General features: G+C 41.3%; 1 protein-coding gene across 1 annotated transcript in view; it reads left to right on the top strand.

The window, feature by feature from the left end:
- Positions 1–20,589, top strand: part of DCHS2 (dachsous cadherin-related 2) — a 1,158,653-nt gene that overhangs the window by 393,251 nt on the left and 744,813 nt on the right. The gene's annotated exons all lie outside the window — the stretch shown is intronic.

The following is a 20,589-nucleotide window of genomic DNA, read 5'->3' as shown; positions in this document are numbered from 1 at the left end:
TGCCTTCACTGCCCAGGACGGGGCTGTGCTGGGGGCCGTGTAGGCCAGGCAGCAGGCACGCCCGTGAGTTGTGCCACCCGTGCCTCAAGCTGGCGTAGGGGCCCAAGCACAGCATGCCGGATCTCCCTACGCACCACAGTCCGGACACTACGGAGGGTGAATGGATGTTATCCTCCAGCCACGCTTGCAGAGGGGGGACGAGCCCCATCCCCTGCAGTGCTTCCACCCGCAGGTGGCACAGGGCCACCGGAGGAGGGTCCGGCCTGGGCACTACTGCCAGGTGCACTCGCCAGCTGAGGAGGGAGAGGTGGGTCCACTGGAACCCGCCTTCCCTGTCGTCCTATGTTTTGCATTATGTTATGACAGTTTGGGTTAGTAACGTACAATACCATTCACAATTAGTTGTAACAGCATGCATTAGTATTCCCATTAACCAAACACCCATATATTCAAGCCATTGAACAGCAAACATAACACATGCATAATTTGAACAGCAATACACAATCCAACAACATGCAGGGTTGATTGATGGCAACAGGCCATCAGGTTTGGATGTATGAACAGGGCAGATGCATCAACGTACATGCAAATATGTATGAACCAACAGGACAAATGTCCAGGGGTGTTAATTGTGATTGCACATACCAATTTCACGTGGAATGGATTATATGTGGTTATAGGATAGGGTAAAGAAAATTTTATTAACAACTTCAAATACCAATACATATGCTGTACATTTCCACTAGCTGCAGATATATACACACTACAGTTCTGCCTACAGTTTCCTATGTGATAACTACTTCAGGTTGGTGATAGGAATGTTACTGCTACATCAATATACATTTCATTTTTATTCATACACATTCATATCTGGCTCTGTTCAGCTACATCATCCTGCTACATTTGCTTTATATAGCTATAGACAACTGTGGATGTTTGGTATTTCAGACAACCATACTATCTGCATATTGCAGACTGAGAGCAACATATCCAGATTTTGGGACACACATTCCAGCTGCAGTACTGTTTTCAACACGTTACTGTTTGGGTCTGCCTGTCACATTCATTTCCTTCTGTACTGACTGCAGTATACTTTATTCAGGAGTTATTACTACTTTATTGGTAGATTCATACCTCTTTCTTACACTCTCTCACTTGTTTTATTTTTACAATTCAGGATGGTACTTAATTCTAGGCTTTATTGACATGTTTTACCTGTAGTTATAACAATCCTTTCCAACAGTCTCACTTATGTCATGTTTCTGTATTTCAACAGGGATATATTTCACACATGTGTTTTACTCAGCTTCTGCAGCTGTACTTTTCAGCCTGCTGCAGGTTATGTACTATTATATTACAGGTGGGACATCTTTATTTCAGACTTGTTTCATTTTTATGTTTGGATTACAGGCTGCATCACACTTTTGTAATCAAGCAATACTTGCAAACCCTCTTACACTGTTACTTGCACATTTTATTAATTAGTGACTACACTGCACTCTTTTGCTAACTGTCATACTTATATATTTATTTACAGTTACAGGAGAGAATTACTGACCTGCCTGGTGGCAACCACAGCCTATCGCCATAGGCTCGACGGTTCGCAGAACGGACACCTGCAGCTTTAATATAAATAAAGTAATATTGGAATACACATCTCCATAATATCAGCTAGGTTAATTTCTTGCATAAATAATTACATGTAACTTACTCAGTAGTGGGGCATTGGGCATTTGCCGGGCCTCCTGGATCCAACGGTTCAGTTGGTCCTGCTTCTGTCTCTTCAGGTCCTCATGGTGGTGACGGACTTGCTCACCAGTCCTTGGTATTCCTGTGGCACTGGTGAGATCATGAGCCAACCGGTCCCACGCCTCAGCCCTATATGCTCCCCACAGGACCTGGCCCTGCATGAGTTGGGCCTCATGATTATGGACGAGGAGCCAAACCATATATTTGGACTCCTCAATGCCCCACCTCTGTGCTCGGAAGCAACTACCCTCACCTACACCTGACATCCTGGCTGCAAGTCGGTTCTACAATCGGTTATGCTGTGTATTCCCGCCTATGGGGCTTATATATGCCGTTTGTCCCGCACTTATCTGTGATTGGCCATTTTGGAATTGTATCAGCTTCACAAAACCTGCTTTGTCATGCTCCTCTTTCTTCTCATTCCTATATATATGCTATTACTGCATTTCTAAGTGCAACTGTCATGGCTTAGTGGTTCAGTACTTTGACTATGGTGCATGGTATCTTGGGTTCGAACCTGGCCTTTGCTTTGTATTTTATGACTGTCTACACAGGCTAGGAGGTGTGTCTGTGTAAAGGCAGTTTTGATACAGCTTGCTCAACGTTGACCGTCAGTTAGCTTGTTGGCGTGGTTCGCAGCTCCGCGCAAATGGGTTACGCCGGTTTACACATTGTTTGGCTGTCACCACGCATATTACACTCAGCTCAGCTATGGGCACACAGTTTCAGCATGTTAAAATGCTGCTCAACCCCGGGCACTCATTTTACATCTGTTAAAACACTGCTCACTTACGGGCACTCATTTTACACCTGTTAAAACACTGCTTACCTACGGGCACTCATTTTACACCTGTTAAAACACTGCTCACCTATGGGCACTCATTTTACACCTGTTAAAACACTGCTCATCTATGGGCACACATTTTACACCTGTTAAAACACTGCTCACCTACAAGCAGATATCCTCAACTTGTTAGACTGTAGCTCAGCTATAGGCACATCTCACATTTTATTTTTATCTCACATTTCTTCAAAATACATGGCCCATTTCATTACATTTTACATAAAATATAATTTTATATATGTACATATATGTCAGGGACTTGTTTCATGCTTATTTCACTAAAAATAAAAATTGATGTTGTGGGGGCTCTAACCATGACTGCCTCCTCTTCAGCAGACGTCTCTACCTCTACGCTATTGCTTCTTGGCTTACTTTGCATATTTAGTTCTTATATGCTTTTCCACTGACTGCTAACTGTGGCTAAGCGCCGGGCACGCCCATGCAAACAAGCGCACTCACGGGCAAACATCTTTATAACTTATAAAAAAATATATAAGATGTTCATTTATACATTTTATGTTCATAGTCTGTGGAGCATGTGTTGTGTTGTGTTTATTCACATTTACATGGACTTTGTCGTGGGGGTTTACTTTCGGGACTTTTACTCTTCTGGGGTCATGTCCATTTGCAGGGACCGTGTTAGCCTTAGGTGTGATTCAGCATGCCCTCATGCATATGCATGACATGCTGACGTCACACTGTTTAACTGCAGCCTCCATGTAAGCCTTGTAACTCTTACATGGAGGCTTCGTGAATCCTGCCCAATGTCATGAGCATTTTTAGGTCTAAGCCCTTCATCAGATAAAATCCATCAAAAAGTCATCACATTTATACTAAAACCAACCAATGACATCTCAGTACAATACCCTCCTTCTTTTGAGGTCCGGCTTCAGTGCTACCACCCCTTTCAAATCAGGCATTCTGTCAGTTGCTAGTTCTATAATCCATTTCAAGTTCACTGAACTCAGTACAGTTAATCAAATCCCCTCCCCTGGTGTCACACTTCATAGTCTGTAAAACCATAAACTTAAAAACATTACACAGTTTACTTAATCTAATAGCAGATAAATGTTTCAAAATTCTCTCTGTTAACATGCAATTCATTTTCCCTATATAGAAAGAGGTACAGCGTTGGCACACAACTAAATATATAACATTATGTATTCTACAATCTGCATAGCCATTGAAACATTATTCTTTCTATGTAAGGGGATGTATAAATAAATTCTGATCCAATATATACGGGCAAGCTTTACAACATCTGCACTTAAAAGTTCCTGTCCTATGTGTTACTGTCTTTTGTATGCACCTAGGTTCACGACAGAGAATATCCTTCAAATTCCTATTTCTTCTGAAGCCAAAAACAGGTGCATGCCCCATTATGTTACTTATCCTGTTATCTGTTTGTAGGACCTTCCAATTCCACTTGATGACCTCATATATACTACCCATATTACTGCTGTAGGTCAACATCAGGCGTGCTATATTCTCACCCTTATCTATAACATTGCTTATGCTAGATTTAATTACATCAAGGGCCATTCTGTCTGAGAACCAAGGTTTGGCTCTGTCTTTCCTATTATACCTACTACTGCTGATGGCTCATTGGACCTTGGCATTACTGTATCCCCTCATCATCAAATTAGAACCCAGCAGCTCTATATCCCTTTCAAACTGTGAATCACTTATTCATAATCGAGATATCCTATTGACCTATCCCTTGACTGCACTATCAAAATATGTCTTGGGTGCATACTCTTAAAGGATAAAAGACTATTTTTCCAACAGTTCTTTCTATAAAGAGAAGTATGCAGGTGTCCTATATCATCCCTACTCAGCCGTACATCTAAAAAAATCGATGCTTTCGGCTTAATGGTGCATGGTAAAACTTAAAAAATCCATACTATTTTCAAGATAAGCTGCAAAAGCCTCCAACTCAGTTGGGGTACACTTCCATAAGAAAAAAATATCATCCACAAACCTAATATAGCGGCAAAGCTGCGTCTTCCATTCATGTGCAGCAATAAAAATTACAAGTTCTTCCCAATAGGCCAAAACGAGGTTTGCATATGAGATGACACATGGTGCGCCCATCACTATACCCTGTACCTGTCTATAGTGATTACCATGGCAAAAAAAAAACATTGTTCTCAAGTATGAGTCTAAGTATGTCACAAACAGGTTTCCTTTTGCCAGTCTCTAAGTTCATTTTATTGGTCAAAATTGAATCTATGGCACATATGCCATAATCATTACTGATGACCATAAAGAAATTCTTATTATACAATGACTGGACATTAGCATTCAAAAACAAACACACTGATTGGCCAGCACAACCAGCGTGCCCATTGCAAATCCAAGAATATACCAATGGGAGAAGGTCCGTCTCCCAGACTTTTTCCCGTTAGTATAGCTCGTATTTTTATTTTTTTACTTTTTTTTTAATACAAAATGAAAACGGAAGATATTTTACATTCGGGAGATGGCACATACAAAAATAAAAGGATAATCGGGTATATTCTACAAAACTTAAAAAGCTTACCTGATTATCCCTTTTATTTTGTCTGTCCGGACTCTCCCTAACATAAAAAGTCTCCCGGGTTCTTTTTTTTTTTTTTGTTTTTATTGATTATAACAAAGAAGAAGAAGCAACAGAAATCTTCCTTTCTCTGTTGCTACCTCTTCACAGCCCTGATGTACTGCATAAGCATTGGAGCACAAGTCCCATATGCATATGCAGTACATCAAAACAAGGCAGCAATATACCACCAGCCATGGAAGAACAGTAAGGCGCTGTTATACAAAGACATTTAAAAAAAGTAAGTATTTTTTTTCTTAAATAATGTCATTGTATAATAGCAATAACCGATTTTGTGGTTATTTAATGTTAAAATTTACCCACAGTTGACTTTATTTAATCACTTGGGCTTTGCCGTCATGATTAAACCACACCAACCATGGGTAAATCTTCAAAATACCACACCGACGTTGTCGGTTATTGCTATAATATCCAATGTTACTAATAAATACTTGCTATCATTGTCTGTCCTTAAAGAATCCCACAATGTGGTCAAAAAATGAGCTCTGTCTCTCAGGATTCTTGGAAATTCCTGTACAGTAGGTCTTAACATACTCTCAACCCATATTGACAAATTTTCTAAAATCCACCCCCTCTCTGAGACTATAGGTCTCATCAGGGGGTTATATAAATCCTTGGGGATCTTAGGGAGTGCCTTAAACACAGGCATAACAGGAAACTCCACCCAAAAGTACTTCAAAAGTTCATCTTGTAATACACCTTCTCGCTGTAAAAACTTAAACTCATTCTTAATCTGATAAATCATTGTCTTCATGGCTAAAGGGGAAATCTGAACAAATGTTGAAGTATCTGCCAGCAGTGATAAGACCTTCTCCTGATAGAACTCATGATTCATAATCACTACCACCCGATCTTTATCAGCAAGTTTAATTATAATCCTGCTGTCTTTAACTAATGAATTAAGTGCTTTCTTTTGTGCCAATGTTAAATTACAATACTGTTTCCTCTTTTCATTATTCAACAATTCCCTTAAGTCATCCTCACAGACTTTCAAAAAAGTAGTAACAACTGGGTGCATAGGGGGTTTGAAGGTACTAGACTGTCTTGGGTTAACATTTTGTACATTAGGAACATTACCAAAAAAATGCTTTAATGAAACATTCCTGGGAAAGAGCATCAAATCCAAAACCACATCATTGTAACAGGCATTAGTACTAGGGATGATCCCTTTGTTCAAAACATACAATGTGAAGTTGTTCAATCTCGCCGTTCATTCATCACTGATGGGTTCGGAGCCAATCCTCGGCTCCAACACGGCTGACTAGCAAGCTCAAAGTTCTCCAGTAGCTGGAAACCCCACCCCTTATCCCACAATGCACTGCTGGAATTACCTCAGATCTAGTTTGCCACTGCATGGATCTCTTGGTTTCCAGCTTTGCTCGTGACTTATTGGGAGTTTTTCAACTTTCAGCAAGTTATATTTTTCAATTTTTATATATACTTGATTTATATTTAGTAGCAGATATTACTAGCTAGTAGATAGTAGTTTTTTTGTGTTCATCCCCTTTCCCCAGTATAATCTATCTTTGTCTTTAGTTATTAGTCTGTGTTCCCTGTTGGGACTATTGTAGTTGGATTACTTAATCCTGTTTATATATAGTTGCAGTTGTCCATTTTGGGCTGTGTGTGTGTGTTACTTAGTTAAAAAAACCTCATAGCTAAATAGTGTGTTTCAGTTGTGGAAATGTCTGAAGAAGAAGACAAACATCTAAAGTCTGGGTTTAAAAAGTGCCCAGACTGTGGTCAGAAAATGTCAGTCATGGATGCCCATGTGCAGTGTGTCTACTGTTTGGGTGAGGTGCACCTGCAAGAGTCCTGCAGTATCTGTCACTCCTTTTCCACCAGAGTGCTAGCAGAAAGAAAGAGGAAATTGATTGATAGGAGTATCATCAAGCACCCCTTTTCTGAGGCATTGTCTTACCAGGATGGAGCCAGTAAATCATCTAAATCATCAAAATCTTCCTCTAATTCTAGGTCCAAAAAAGGAAAAAGGTCAGAAAGTGTGGTGACTTCGGCTCCACTGCCTTCAGAGCCGACAGTCTGTTCTTTTCAGAACCAGGACACTGCTCTTGAACTGGTTGCCGAAAAACCTCCATCCATATTGCTACAGTTGGCTCCATCTGTTCACTCTTTCAGGTCCTCTGTCAGCCTATCTGATCTGGATATGGACCGGCTGGTTCAGAAACTCTTAAAGGCACCAGGCCTAGTTAAATTGCTGTCGGCTTAGACCCAACCGTCTGAGCCGAAGACCACTACTCTTGAATTGTCTGCTCCTCCTTCGAGCCATACCGGACCTTCGGAGCCAGAGGAGGCCAACCTGATGATTGTGGATCCCTTGGAGCCGACATCTGCTCCAGTGTCTTTGGCTCCATCTGCTCAGACGTTCTTGGCACCGACCTGGGACTCTAGGAGCCGACACTCTCCGGTCGGGTCCTGGGAGGATAGCCGCACTGACTTGATGGTGCTGACTCTTCCTCTCATGGCCTCGGCTCAGGTGAGCTCGGCTCCTACCTCGGGCTCGGAACCCATGGCTTCGGTGTAGGAGGAGATGGCGGCTCTGTCGGAGCCATTGACTCCTTTTCATCGGAGCCGAGGTGCATTCGAAGCCATGAGGCGAGTCTTGTCTCCTATGACTTCCTCATCTCAAGGTCTGGCCTCTTTTTCCCCTAAAGTGCCTGTTTCAGTTTCTGTCTCCTCCGGTCATCCCAAGAGTAGAGACCCTGAGCCTCAGGTAGCCCCACAGGGTGCTCCCTGCTTTTCTGAGACCTCTCCAGAAGTTCCCCCTGAAGAGGTTCCCAGGAAGAGATTATGCAAGAGGAGGCATTTGGACTCCCCCCAGGAGTCTCTCACATCGGACACTGACCTGGATGAATCAGAAGGGTCCCCTAGATCCCCCACTGAGGACATCTCCTTTGCAGAGATTCTGGAAATTCTTAGGCAGAGGGATGACTGGCCCTCCAAGAGCCCTACTGAGGATGAGTCAGATCTCCTGAAGGCGTTCAGGTCTCAACCTTCTACCTCTTGGGTATCTCTGCCCTATGATGAGCTTATGGACCTGGTCTCTTGTAGGGTGTAGGAGTCTCCAGAATCTATGGAACCTGTTCCTAGGAGGCCTAATAAGTTTATTTCAGGCCCTGTGAATAAGTCCTTTTTGACCAAGGGAGTCCCTGTTGATGCCATGGTGGTGGCGGCAGCCACCAAAAAGGAAATGTCTGAGACATCCTTATCTATCCAGCCTCCTAACAGAGAATCTAGGATCATGGATAGATATGGGAAACAAATGTTCAGTTCAGTGACTTTCTCACTCAGATCACTGAACTACTTGACACATTTTACCAGACTGCAGAGAGATCTCCTTAAGGAGTTGGGAGATACTCTTCAGGGTGCTGTAGTTTCGAGTGTATCCGACAAGATTGCCACTCAGCTCTCTACCCTCAATACGATAGTCAACTCATCCATGCATCACGCATCATACACAGCTGATGGTTTGGGTAGAGCCACAGGTACAGGAATCGCTGTTCGTAGGCATGCCTGGATGCGACTCTGTTCCTTAGTGGAACCCTTCAAGTCTTCCTCTGCTAATACCCCATTTGACGGCTCATCTTTGTTTGGGCCAAAGGTGAAGGAGACTTTGACCAGGTGTGAGCAAGAAGGAAAGACTCTGTCTGCCATCGGAGTCCATTTTTCCACCCCCACTCGACCCTTTCCCAAAGGTCAGAGGGGAGGAAAGATGTGGTTCCGGAAAACCCAAGGAGCCTTTCAAGACACACGTGGAGAGCCCCCCTCCAGAAGCAGAGGAGGAGATTTCAATGGAAGATGCCGCCCTCACTGCAGAGGGGGTCTGCAACACCAGGGTGACAGAGATCACTTCTCTGGTCAATCCTATTCAGCACTCCTGAAGGGAGGCCCAGCTGTCCTACTTTGGAGGCAGTCCGGGGTCGCTTATCATTGTACCCAAAATCCTGGCTAAATATAACAAATGACAGTTGGGTACAAAGTATCATTTCCAGAGGGTATTTCATAGCATTCTCCACCCAGCCTCTTCCCATCAAAAAAATCCCAGACGTTCCACCCAATCACATGTGGAGAAGCAGTAATAGAGGTACGCTGATTGCTAGAAAAAAGAGTCATCCAGCCAGTCCCAGCAGACCAGACAGGATTCGGAACTTACTCAAGGTTCTTTTTGGTTCCAAAGAAAACAGGGGACTGGAGACCCATTTTGGATCTCAGCAGACTCAACCAATTTGTGAGAAAAGAGAAGTTCTGAATGGTCACGCTACAGTCCATACTCCCGTTCCTGGGGAAAGACAATTGGATGTGCTTAATCAATCTCAAGGATGCGTACTACCACATAAAAATGGCCAGACCATCCAGAGATCACCTGCATTTCCAGCTGGGAGCCAATCATTATCAATTCCTAGCTCTGCCCTTTGGTCTCACTACAGCCCCCAGAGTGCTCACCAAGTGCATGGCAGTAGTCACGGCTCACCTGAGGTGTCTAGGATTCCACGTGTTTCCGTATCTAGATGATTGGCTCCTTACTTCCACCACCAGGCATCAATTTCTTCAAACAAGAGAGGCTTCTGTGATACTCTGCAATCAGCTAGGCATTACAGTCAACTTTGAAAAGTCTGCCTTGTTGCCATTGCAGCATATCGTTTTTATAGGGACAGGACTAGACATGTCAACCACCACTATTCGCCTTCCACCAGAAAGAATTTCTATTCTTTGCCAACACATCATGTCCCTGATAGCAAAGAACAGAACACCAGCTGCAGAGGTATTGAAAGTCCTAGGACTGATGGCAGCAGCTATTTTAGCAATCCCGTTAGCAAGGATGCATATGAGAATCCTTCAATGGCTTCTTTTCATGCAATGGTCATACCAAGAACTTCCAATGAGTCACATGAACCTGATAGTTGAAGTTGTATCATTGACGAAAACGTTGTATCTATTGTGTGGCGTTTATACAATAAATCTGCTTGTGGAGTTCGTTGTCTGGAGGTGTTTTGGCTGTCCTTATCGTGTGGTTGGCTCCTCTGGGTTGCTGTTTCTGACTTGCCTGTTTCTGTGGAGTCAGTTGGTTTGCTGCTTTGTTTGCTGCTTTTTTTGGTTTGGTTCATTTTATGGCTGGTTCTGGTGATTCAGCTCCTATTGCCTTTGGCGCTAACATGGAGGAAGGAAATCAGTTCAATTCAGCTGATTCCAGCCAACTAACGGGACAGCTTACCTTATTAGTACAACTACTGACTCCTTTGGGTCATGGCATTCAAGCGCTTCTCGCTGAACAGCGAGAGATACTCAAGTTGCTTTCTACCAAATCAGCAGTTGCTGTTTCACGAGATGGTCCGAATGGACAGGGTCGTTCTTCTAATGTACCAGGGGGTACGGATAGTAACTTTTTGAACACTCCAGCGGTGCTTCGGGATTCTGGTGAGGCAGCATTAAACAATTCTATTAGCCCTAATGCTCAGGGGTTTGTTACACCTCCTGCCTCTACTTTCAATGAGTGGGTAAATCGTAAACCCAATTTTCAGTTCGATGAACAGAATGACAGTAATGCAACGGGGACTGTTTCTTCTTTCTTTGACAGCATGCAAAAACTTGAACATGCTTTATACAGGTACAAAACTCTTGAAATTGACAATTTGTATTTAAAGGAATGTCTTCATAAAAACATTGTACCAAAAGGTTTAAGGGTTCACAAATATCCTAACCATGTTGTGGCTGGGAGTGAATTTTATAATGATTTAATACAAGTGTATGATGAATGTGGCTTTGGGATTGTAAAAGCCATTATTAAGAGGAATGATTTAGAAATTAATAGTTTGCACAAAGAAATTATAAAGTTAAATGCTAATGTAACTTCTGACTTAATGTTTCCCCTTGATGCTGAGAAACAAAAATATTATGATATTAGAAGGCAAGTGGATATACAATGTGATATTGTTATGAAACGCAAGCATAGGAAGTTGTACAGGGACATCAAGGAGTATCAGGAAGGCAGGCAATACCCTAATCCACCCCAGGTTAGGGGTGGGTTTCTGCCTTCACTGACCACCAGAGATACCACAGGTGTACATGAAATTCAGTCTCCTGTTCAAGTGCCTTTTTCTCCACCATGCCCCCCTCCCCCTCCCTCAGTTTTTCATGTAGATGAGATCATCGATGACCCCTCACCTAGGAGATCTGAACGACTTCGTAATCAACCACATAACCAACAGTTGAATGATCATTTTTTTGGGGTACCGATCCCCCCGTCAGATGGGAGGGGTACAAACCAGAGGGTGGAGGAGGAATCATCAGCGGGATTGGTAAATGTGGACCCTATTGAGGTTACAGCTATTGGTGATTTTACTATGCACACTTTGAATGGCTATCATATATATAATTACAGTAGTGCTGTTATCAATGAAACATGGTTTTCCTTGTTTACCAAGGGTTTTAAATTTGTTCCCAGCAGGGGCAGGAACTTAGTCAATACTATTCTTGATGTGAAACTTTTTATACGCAAACTGAACTTACAGAACTTGTTTGGGTCCACTAACATGGGGCAGGGTCTGATGCTTAAAAAATCTAGCACTTACAACCCACCATTACACTTGCAATTTAAAAAATTTGGAAAACAAAATTGAACAACAGATTCGTGATAGCAAGCGGAGAACACCACTGGCTTCCAACCTTAACCATGCAGAGGATTATCTTTTGACAGTATTAAGTAATAATCCATTGTTAAGAGTTATGGAACCTGATAAGGGTGGAGGCACAGTTGTTATGGATTCTATTTTGTATGAAGCTAAAATGTATAGTACTCTACAGGACACCCAGAAATATACCACTGTTTCACTCAATGAAGTGCATCTTTCATATAAAAAAATTGATTTGGCACTCAAAGATCTTTTGGACCAGGAAGTAATTGAATTTGATCTTTTTACATTTTTGGACAACCCCCACCCCAGAATACCCACTGTATTTGGTGTGCCTAAAATACACAAAAACATTCAGGATCCCCCTTTTAGGCCCATTGTGGCTGCCCAGGGTTCTAAAACCCACAACCTTTCCAAATTTTTGGATTGGAAATTAAAACAGCTATGGGGGAAACAAGACCAGTTACTTAAGGACTCATGGCAATTTTTACGGGGTATAACCAAGGATCTTTTTAGGTCTGACCTAACCTTTGTTACCATCGATGTGGTTGACCTGTTTTCTGTGATTCCACATACAACAGGTCTGAATTGGATTGAGGAGGCTCTCTGGGAGTGTCAGGGAGTTTCTAACAATGATGTCCATTTGATTTTGGCCCTATTGGATTTGGTTTTAAATTACAACTATATTTACTTTGATGGTGAATATTTCCAGCAGATTTCAGGTGTCTCTATGGGAGCAAACTGTGCCCCTACATATGCCGATATGATACTGGCAGTATGGGAGAATAAATTTGTTCATAACTGTGAGTTTTCTAAACATTGGATACATTATACCAGATTTCTGGATGATATATGTATATTTTGGACAGGCCCGAGACAGTCTATTGAAGACTTTGTCACTTATTTACACTCTACAACCACTTTTTTGCAGTTTACATATACTATATCAACAGATCTGGTTAATTATTTGGATGTCACCTTGGTGAAAGAAGAGGACGGCTTCCGTTCATGTGTTTACAGGAAGCCGAGTTTTTCTAATAGTTATTTACATTACAATAGCTCCCATCCACAATTTCAGAAGAGGTCTATTATCAAAGGTCAATTTGTTCGGGTTTCCCGTATGACCTCGAATGACCTCAATTTCCATCACGAGAGTGACAAACTTACGTCCTTATTTCTAGCTAGGGGTTATCCTATAGTGTTGATTACTTCAGTTAGGGAAGAGGTTCAGTCAGCTAGGAGCACTAGATTTGCTCCTATTTTGGGCAAAGAAAAAATTGTGAACAATATGGACCCTACCGGCAGTTCTTTTAATGCATTTGGTACTAGTCAGATGTTTGTTATCGAGCACAGTTTAGATGTGGGGGACATTAGAAATATTGTTCAAAGAGAATTAAAATCTTTTGTGGACTTCACTGATTTAAATAATTTAAAAGATTTGTCTTGCAAATTTGTATATAGAAAAGGTGTAAGTATCAAAAGAATTTTGGAACAGAATAATCACAACAGTTTTGAACATCGTAGAAAAGGTACATTTCGTTGTGATAGATGCCCACAATGCAAGTATGTAATGAATCAGGAGGTCATATATCTGGAGAGTAGGAACAGGAGAATTTATTCTCATAATTTTTATAACTGCAATTCCACTGGCATAGTATACTTGGCTATATGTGTCTGTTGCCAAGCATTCTATGTCGGCAAGACAGAAAGGCAACTCAAAAGACGTATCTATGAGCATGTCTATGAAATACAGAAAAAGTGCACCACAAATGCACTATACAGACATGCGGTGGTATGTGAGGCTGCATCTTTCAAGTTTTTTGTGCTGGAAGCAGTTATTAAATGTAAGAGGGGCGGCAATTGGGCAGCACGCCTTTCCCACAAGGAAACTTATTGGCAGATTTTGTTACAAGCCAATAAATTTCCAGGCCTGAATGAATCTATTTCTATTATGCCCTATTTAAAACTAAGGTCTGATCATTTATAGGTCTGAGACTTCTCTTGCAATATATTTTAATATTTGTAACATTATTTAAGGAGAATTTTTGTTACAACATGGTTTATATTAGGCCGAGAGAATGTAAATAAAGTGTTTACTGATTAAGATTTATTTTATTTAATTTTTAGTTGTTTTTATGCAATGTTTGCACTGAGATATGAGAGTTTCTTCAAAAAAACTTTTTCAGCTCTCTTATTTATTGACTGTGTTTTACATAAAACTTTTTGAAGTATTTATCTGCTTTAATATGCGATTCACTACAATATGGGTCTTGTTTTGAAGTAAAAAGCAGAATTTTGTGTGAAGTTTTATTATATAAACAATATATGTTTACATAATTTTATGTTTTTAAATGCTGGTTACAAGAGCAATTTCAGCAGTGGTATCTTCTTCTTTAAGAACAATTATGTAGTAATTGTTTAATTATTGCCTCAATTTATCAATTAAGTGATGTATAAAAGCAGGGACACAATTCAATGTTTTTATCTGAAGAAGTTGTATCATTGACGAAAACGTTTTATCTATTGTGTGGCGTTTATACAATAAATCTGCTTGTGGAGTTCGTTGTCTGGAGGTGTTTTGGCTGTCCTTATCGTGTGGTTGGCTCCTCTGGGTTGCTGTTTCTGACTTGCCTGTTTCTGTGGAGTCAGTTGGTTTGATGCATATGAGAATCCTTCAATGGCTTCTTTTCATGCAATGGTCATACCAAGAACTTCCAATGAGTCACATGAACCTGATAATGAATTTCTGCAAGAAGGATCTTCAGTGGTGGTTGACGTCTCTTCATGTCACAATAGGACATCCTTTCATGCTTCCCGCTCCAGTTGCCACTGTGACCATGGATGCTTCCCTGATAGGGTGGGGGGTGCTTTTTCAGGGAAAGACTGCCCAAGGCACGTGGACAGATCAAGAATCACATCTGCATATCAATGTCCTGGAGATGAGAGCAGTACTTCTAGTGTTGCAGTACTTTCAGGACTCTCTTCCTGTAGGGACAATTGCAATACCGATGGATAACATGTCAGTGGTCTGGTATCTGAACAAACAAGGCGGAACCAAATCTTATCCCCTTTTCCAAGAGGCCCACAGAGTATAGCAGTGGGCATTGTCATCCCAGTGCTTTCTGTTGGCAACACACATCCTGGGAAAATCCAACGTCATAGCAGACAGACTGAGCAGATCAATCTTATTGCCCCCACGAAAGGTCCCTTAAACAAGAGATTGCGAACAGGATCTTCCGCAAATGGGTCCAGCCATCCTGCGACCTGTTCGCCAGTCACATCAACAACAAATGCAGAAGCTATTTTGTCCTGATTCCCATGTCAGGTCACTCTCTGAGGGATTCTCTTGTCCACGATTGGCCCCCGGGTCTCCTCTACGCATTTCCACCGATTCCCCTGATACCCAAATTCTGACAGAAAGCAAAGTCGCTGGGACGGACGATCATCCTTATAGCCCCTCATTGGCCTTGGCAGATTTGGTTCCCGTTTCTTTACCATCACATTCTAGAAGATCCATGGATCCTGGACCCAGTTCTGGACTTGTTGACCCATCCATCAGGGGATCTTCATCCATCCTTGCAGACACTAAAGTTAACCTCTTGGCTGCTCCAATTCCCCACATAGCCAGGCTCTATAATCTTTCCCATGACACTAGTCAGATTTTGTTGGCTTCCTATTAACCTTCCACTAGAAAATTCTATCGTAGTAAGTGGAAGAGATTTTCTATTTGGGCTTCTTCCCTCAACATTGACCCTTATCAAGCGTCATTGTCTTTTATCTTACAATTCTTGACAGAAATCTTCAACAAAGGAGCAGTGGCTGCTACAGTGCGAGTGCAATTAGCTGCTATATCTAATTTCCATCTAGGAATTGATGGTTTGAATATTATGGCTCACCAATTGTCTAAGGCTTTTTTAAAAGGTTCCTTTCACATAAGGCCTCCAGTGAAGACACCTTATTTCCCCTGGAATTTGAATTTTATGTTATCTCGTATCATTCTTCCTCCTTTTGAGCCTGCGTCATCTTGTGAACTAAAATTTCTGTCATGGAAAACTATCTTCTTAGTAGCCATCACTTCAGCCCGTAGAGTGTCAGAGCTCCAAGCCCTATCCATCAAGCCCCCTCATGTGGTCTTCCATGCTGACAGAGTATCTCTCAGGACACATCCATCCTTTCTGCCCAAAGTATGTTCTGAGATTAACATTAATCAAGTCATTGAGTTGCCTGTTTTCTTCCCTAATCATACCAACAAATTGGGATATATGTTGCACAAACTCGATGTTCACAGACAACTTAGATTTTATTTAGACAGAACAAAAGACATTAGGAAATCAGATCAGCTCTTTGTGTCTTTTTCTGAGACCAGGAAAGGTAAACCAGTTGCTAAAACAACCCTGTCTAAGTGGCTGTTGGATTGTATCACCTACACATATGCTTGTCATAATATGCCCTTGTCTAGTAAGGTAAAGGCTCATTCAACCAGAGCAGTTTCTACCTTTTCAGCCTTTCAAGCCAAATTACCTTTGCATAACATCTGTGCAGCAGCCACATGGTCTAAACCTCACACTTTTATAACTCATTACAAAGTGGATAAGGCCTCCAGGGATAGGGCTTTATTTGGTTCTACGGTTCTGAAGAGTGTACTTCCGTGAGCCACCCAAGATCAGGGTGCTAGGGACGCTACCCATCAGTGATGAATGAACGGTGAGATTGAACAACTTCACATAAAGAAGTTATGTACTCACCATAACGTTCCATGTGAGATGTTCCATCTCGCCTTCATTCTCACGTCCCTCCCTCCTTCCCCCTCCTGGCTGGCAGTTGACCTGGAGGCTGTCTTCATCCTGTTTTTTTCAATGTGTATTCATTCCTAGGCAGAATAATTGTTGTACTTCTATATGGTATGCAGCAAACAAGATCTGAGCTAATTCCAGCAGTGCATTGTGGGATAAGGGGTGGGATCTCGAGCTACTGGAGAACTTTGAGCTTGTTACTCGGCCGTGTCGGAGCCGAGGATCATCTCCAAACCCATCAGTAATGAATGAAGGTGAGATGGAACAACTCACATGGAACATTATGGTGAGTACATAACTTCTTTTTTGTTCATCAGAAAGCACATAATCTGATATACTGAAAACAATATTATTACAGTCACCAGTCATGTCAAGATTCTGCATTTCTTGGGTTCTCTGTTGTATGAGAAACTCCATTTCTGGTCCATTTTCTTCTTCATAGCAGCTGGCAAGTGGGGAAAAGAAGAAGCTGACAAACCAGACAAAATTCCAGACTTTGGGCGTGCTTCTAGCCTCTCCGTATCACCCACCATGTTGGTGTTCACGTGTGATGTGCATGCATAGTCAGGTGATCTCCTAGCAGCACTCTGACTGGTGGAAGCAGACTGACTGTTCAGAGTCTCCTATAGTTGTTATAGTAACAATATCATCCATACCTCAAGCACTTAATGAAGCTGTAACCCTCTCATTATTAGATACAACTGAAAAGTCACTCTTTTGATTATTAACCTGAGAAACCGATCTGTCCACAGGTCTCCCCTGATTTAATATAGGTCGCTTCTCACACGGCCAAGTAAAAATGCGACCATTGACAAAATCACTATAATTTCTAACAATTTTCCTTGTTTTAGCTTGTTGCAATTTTGTTTCATAAGTCACTATAGTACAACAAACATCTTCCAGTCTACTGATATGGTGCTCTTCTCTGTATTGAGACATTTTTATTCTGTAAAGTCTCAATATCTTTTACCAAGGTTGTTTCCTGTGGTGAAAGAAAACTGAATCAGCAGTTTCATATATGAATAACTGGTTTCTAAATGAATACGTTGCCACTGTACAAGAAGGTCAGGATAATTCTCACCTTGTGTGGGCATGCACCCGTAAGCCTCTCGGGACTATCTTGTGCTCCAAGCATGCCTCCAAGTGAAACCTCTGCCATTGCAAATGCTTCAGCTTCATTAATTGGTTCTGTAATGTGCCTATAGATTGGAAAATTCCACTTCATTACTCACATCAGCTGCAGCATCCATATCATTCCCTGCTTAGGCACTAACAGCCAAACCAAGTAAAGGATTAATAGTGGACGCTGCATTCCTTCTCAGCCTTTCCATGAAGTTGTAATTATGTCTCTTGTGAGGATGATACTCCAATTCAACCTCATTAACACGCTGCTCAGCCATGTGCACCTGGATCCCAGAAACAAAAGTCCAACAAAACAAGAACAGGAATCCTTCACCAAAGGTGCTGCCCAAAAAAATGAATCTATAGCAAATAGGTAAAGGCAGACAATCCACCAGGCTGAGTACGTAAAAAACAATAAGAAACTAAAACAAGGAAAATTGTTAAAGATTATCATGAATTTGTCAATGGTCGCATTTTTACTTGGCCACATGAGAAGCGACCTATATTAAATCAGGAGAGACCTGTGGAAAGATCGGTTTCTCAGGTTAATAATCAAAAGAGTGACTTTTCAGTTGTAGCTAATAATGAGAGGGCTACAGCTTCATTAAGTGCTCGAGGTGTGAATGATATTGTTACTATAGCAACTATACGAGACTCTGAACAGTCACAGTCTGCGTCCACCAGTCAGAGTGCTGCTAGGAAATCACCTGACCATGCATGCATGTCACACGTGAACGCCAACATGGCAGGTGAAAAGAATGATATGATTATTCTTTGACAGCATGCACCCGAGACATACTTTTGATAGTATAGTCAAGGGACAGGTCAATTGGATATCTGGATTATGTACCAGTGATTCACAGTTTGAAAGGGAGATAGAGCTGCTGGGTTCTAATTTGATGAAGAGGGGATATAGTAATGTCAACGTCCAATGAGCCATCAGCAGTAGTAGGTGTAATAGGAAGACAGAGCCAAACCTTGTTTCTCAGACAGAATGGCTTTTGATGTAGTTGAATCTAGCATAAGCAATGCTATAGATAAGGGTGAGAATATAGCATGCCTGATGTTGACCTACAGCAGTGATATGGGTAGTATATGTGAGGTCATCAAGTGAAATTGGAAGGTCCTACAAACAGATAACAGGATAAGTAACATAGTGGGGCATGCACCTGTTTTTGGCTTCAGAAGAAATAGGAATGTGAAGGACATTCTTTGTCGTGAACCCAGGTACATACAAAAGACAGTGACCCATAGGAGAGGAACTTTTAAGTGCAAATGTTGTAAAGCTTGCCCGTATATATTGGATCAGAATTTATTTATACATCCCCTTACATAGAAAGAATATTGTTTCAATGGATATACAGATTTTAGCACACATAATGTTATATATTTAGTTGTGTGCCAATGCTGTACCTCTTTATGTAGGAAAAATGAATTGCATGTTAAAAGAGAGGAATTTTGAAACATTTATCTGCTATTAGATTAAGTAAACTGGGTCATGTTTTTAAGTTTATGGTTTTACAGACTATGAAGTGTGGCACCAGGGGAGGGGATTTGATTAATTGTACTGTGTTCAGTGAACTGAAATGGATTATAGAACTAGCAGCTGATAGGATGCCTGGTTTGAATGGGGTGGTACCATTGAAGCCGGCCCTCAAAAGAAGGAGGGTATGGTACTGAGATGTCAATGGTTGGTTTTAGTATAAATGTGATGAGTTTTTGATGGATTTTATTTGATGAAGAGCTTAGACCCAAAAGCGCTCATGACATTGTTATTTTGCCTTTACGTGTGATTTTATTAAAGTGTTTTTTACGTACTCAGCCTGGTGGATTGTCTGCCTGTACCTATTTGCTATAGATTCATTTTTTTGGGCAGCACCTTTGGTGAAGGATGCCTTTTGTTGTTTTGTTAAACTTATACATTTGATAGAATGAATAAAATAACCAACAGGATACACCACGAGAACACCAGCTAGTAGATGAAAACTTCTTTATTCCACAATAATTAAAAGTAGATAAGCGCTGTTGGTTATTTTATTCATCTATTTGTGGTGCTGCCTTTTGCCTCAGGTACTTTGGGAGTGCTTAGCAGTAATTTGTTTCTACATTTGATAGAATAAAAGACCTTGTGTTGCCATGCATTATTCTGTAGGATATGAAGTCTGAAACTCAAATGCCTGTCATTATTTAGTGAATTTAGTACTCACTGATTTGCCACAAAAATCCAGAAAATCACAAATTTTATGAGGACCGGACTAAAAAAATGAGACAAAAATCTGGACATTCTTTAGCACTTTTTTCCAGTACAGCTCTTTCCTGACCTTTTACTATATTCTTGTTTAAACCAGCACATATCAACTAGACATGACTGTCTGCATTCTTCATTAGAGAAGTAACAGCCATTTTGTTAAAAACATATTAAACCACATTTGTTGGAATTTTAGGGTACCTTCAGACAGTATTCCCATTGGTCTTGCTGTATTTAATGGTTGCTCAAGTGCTAAAAACACCATTGTAGAAACTGTCAGTATACTTCAGGAGGGTCTTACGCAGACCAACGACTGGTGTCTTAGTCATGGTCTCAAGCTGAATGCAAAGAAATGCATCATCATTCCCTTCAGTAAAAACAATGTCCCTTCACACTATCAAATTAACAACAGTACCCTGTCTGCATGTCCTCCCCGCGGTCGAGTGATGTTTAAAGACATGCAGGTAGGTGCATGCGTGAATAGTGTCCCTTCTTTGAAGGTTGGGCATTGGGCTGGTAACTTGGCACTGTAAAAGAATCCACTGCCAATCATGAGTGGACCAGAGTTCCACTGTGGTGACCCTTAA

Source organism: Protopterus annectens, chromosome 2.part1, assembly GCF_019279795.1.
Source record: "Protopterus annectens isolate FY-2018-M chromosome 2.part1, PAN1.0, whole genome shotgun sequence".
NCBI classification, from domain to species: Eukaryota; Metazoa; Chordata; order Ceratodontiformes; family Protopteridae; genus Protopterus; species Protopterus annectens.
The sequence above is the reverse complement of the archived record's forward strand: the minus strand, read 5'-3'. Positions and strand labels throughout refer to the sequence as shown.